The following is a 2,690-nucleotide window of genomic DNA, read 5'->3' as shown; positions in this document are numbered from 1 at the left end:
CCTAGGGCGCGCGCGCGCCGGGTCTCTGCGATTTAAAGGGCCAGTGCACCTATGATGGTGCCTGGCCCAATCTTCCAATTAGCTTAATTAGTTTCCACCTGTGCACTTCCCTATATCACCTCACTTCCCCTGCACTCCCTTGCCGGATCTTGTTGCACTTGTGCCTAGTGAAAGCGTTCCCTTGTTTGTTCCTAGCCCGTGTTCCTGACCTCCTGCCGTTGCCCCTGACTACGATCCTTGCCGCCTGCCCCCGACCTTCTGCTACGTCCGACCTTGCTTCTGCCTACTCCCTTGTACCTCGCCTATCTTCAGCAGTCAGAGAGGTGAGCCGTTGCTAGTGGATACGACCTGGTCACTACTGGTGACTACGGGCTCTGGTGAAAATCAGTAGCAACTTAGAACCGGTCCGCCGGCACGGTCCACACCAATTCCTCTCTTATACAGAGGATCCACATCCAGCTAGCCGAATCATAACAAGAAGCTCCAACTAGAAAGGTTATGGACGGAAAGAAAAAGAAAGAAGAAGTCTATGTACCTGTAAAATATGGTGGATCTTTGGATGGTGTGTTGGAAAACATGCCAGAGTCAGAGAGGGAGTCCTTTGACAAGGATCTGGTAAAAAATAGGGCAAAACTGGGACCTCGATGTACTGAGGCAAGAGATAAAGTGTATTTTTCCTTTCGAGCAGACATGGATCGGTTCATAGAAACCTACAAGATACCAGCATGGTTGGTGCAACTCGCAAAAGTGGAAATGGCAAAGGTTTCTTTAACTCTTGGAATGCTGGAATTTTTGCTAGTATTCGCATGGAGGAGAGGAATGACACTGTAAGCATTACTATATAATTGGTGTTTGGTTGTTGGTGTTATTTGTTTTTTTCTGGTTAATGTTTTTAATTTTTTCGTTTGTTTTGTGTTAAAAATAAATAAATAATAATGGGTTAACTGATGATGAATAGAAATCATGTTCAAACAAGATTTTAGAACAATGGTTTATTTCTGAGGTTAACTTAAAAAAAAAATGAAAAATCTGTCCTGTTAGTTGGCGGTGTGGAAGACCACCAAGGCAGGATGGGGAACCACACAGTAGGACGGGTGTACCAGGGATGGCTATATAGCACAGCAGTCATCCCCGATGAGACCTGTTCCCTGCTGGATCTGGCCTTAAGGTCCGGGTAGAGTGAAGGCCCAGGTGCACAAGTGCTCTGGGAGTGGTGACCCCAGGGTGCCGGAATTCACTTGGGATTGCCAACCCCACTTGAATGAAAGCACATAGCACCCACTTTTTCTCTCACTCTTCTGGGCACTCACCCTTAGTATCCTGTCCTTCCGGCTAGGATTGGGGAAATTTTATAGATCCGGTCGGATGTCCGGGCAGAATTACACACTGCGCACATCCACTTATTTATTTATTTCTTTTTTGTCACTGTGTCCACTTTGTGTGTTCGTTTGTTCACTAGGATTTGGTAGGGTGCGGTAGCCCTTCTGGGTGTCCCTCCTGCCGGTCTAGGGGAGGTGTGTGTGTCCATTAGGTTCTTCACCTCCCTGCTATACCCCGTGGCATCCTGTTTCGGCAGGATGCCAAACCGGTTTTACTGGTTCCTTGGTGACAACCTGGTTAACTCCTAGTTGTTTGCCGGGAACACTTTTGGTCCCTGAGTAGCTTCGGCGAAAGGGGACATCGCACCTGGAACCTTGCAGGTGCCTTTTGGCCCAGAGGCGAAGGGTTTGGTTTGTTGGGGGGCCTCTCTCCTTTCGGAGAAGGGCTTGCGATAGACCGCATCCTCGTGCACAGTTTTTTTGTGTGAACACTTGCACTTTTTACTTGCACTTGGGTGATTTGAGAGCACGTACCTCGGCTTTCAATAAAAAAATAAAAAAATCTGTTCTCATCAGTTTAATATCTGATACGTCCCCTATCTGGGGACCATATATTAAATGGATTTTTGAGAACGGGGGCCGATTTCGAAGCTTGCTTCCGTCACCCTATGCATTGACCAGATATGGCAGTATCTTCGGGTACAATGCACCACCCCATTACAGTGTTAAAAAGAAAGATTCCTAGTTTCATTGCTACTAGAGTGGCTGAATTTCAGAGCTATTTAGTGGCTGAATTTCCAGAGCCAGCCCACCCCTGTGGCATCAGTAACCCATATATTGCCTGCATGACACAGCCTGGAGTTGGCTGATGCAAGAGTACACACCAGGGCTTCACGATCCCCCCCCCCCCCCTCCAAAAAAAACCCCAACACAATATATGACATTTTTGGCAAAGATTTCTCATTGGTAGCACCCGCTATCCAAAAATTTTGAAAAAATTTGAAAAATCTTTAAATGTAAGGGGTTATGAAACGTTCTTGGGTACTGCAAATGACTGCTCCAGACTCATTCTGTGTCTTTCACAAACTACTTGCCTCACTGGTGCCTCAGGCCTTGGGCCTATAATTTTTTGAAGTTTAGCAGTAGCTAAATACATGCTTAATGGAAATATAAATATTGATCTTTAAATGTAAGGGGTTATGAAACCCTCTTGGGTACTGCGAATGACTGCTCCAGACTCATTCTGTGTCTTTCACAAACTACCTGCCTCCCTGGTGCCTCTGGCCTTGGGCCTTAAATTTTGGATGTTTAGCAGTAGCTAAATACATGCTTAATGCAAATTTCAACAATGATCGTTAAATTCCCGGCGCT

General features: G+C 46.2%; 1 pseudogene; it reads left to right on the top strand.

Moving 5' to 3' along the window:
• The first annotated feature begins 1,853 nt into the window (after nucleotides 1-1,853).
• On the top strand, nucleotides 1,854-2,034 carry LOC130328400 (U2 spliceosomal RNA; annotated as a pseudogene).
• Nucleotides 2,035-2,690: the final 656 nt, after the last annotated feature.

The sequence above is a fragment of the Hyla sarda genome, unplaced genomic scaffold (genome assembly GCF_029499605.1).
Source record: "Hyla sarda isolate aHylSar1 unplaced genomic scaffold, aHylSar1.hap1 scaffold_307, whole genome shotgun sequence".
Classification (NCBI taxonomy): domain Eukaryota; kingdom Metazoa; phylum Chordata; class Amphibia; order Anura; family Hylidae; genus Hyla; species Hyla sarda.
Note: the sequence above shows the minus strand (reverse complement) of the source record. Positions and strands in the feature narration are given on the sequence as shown.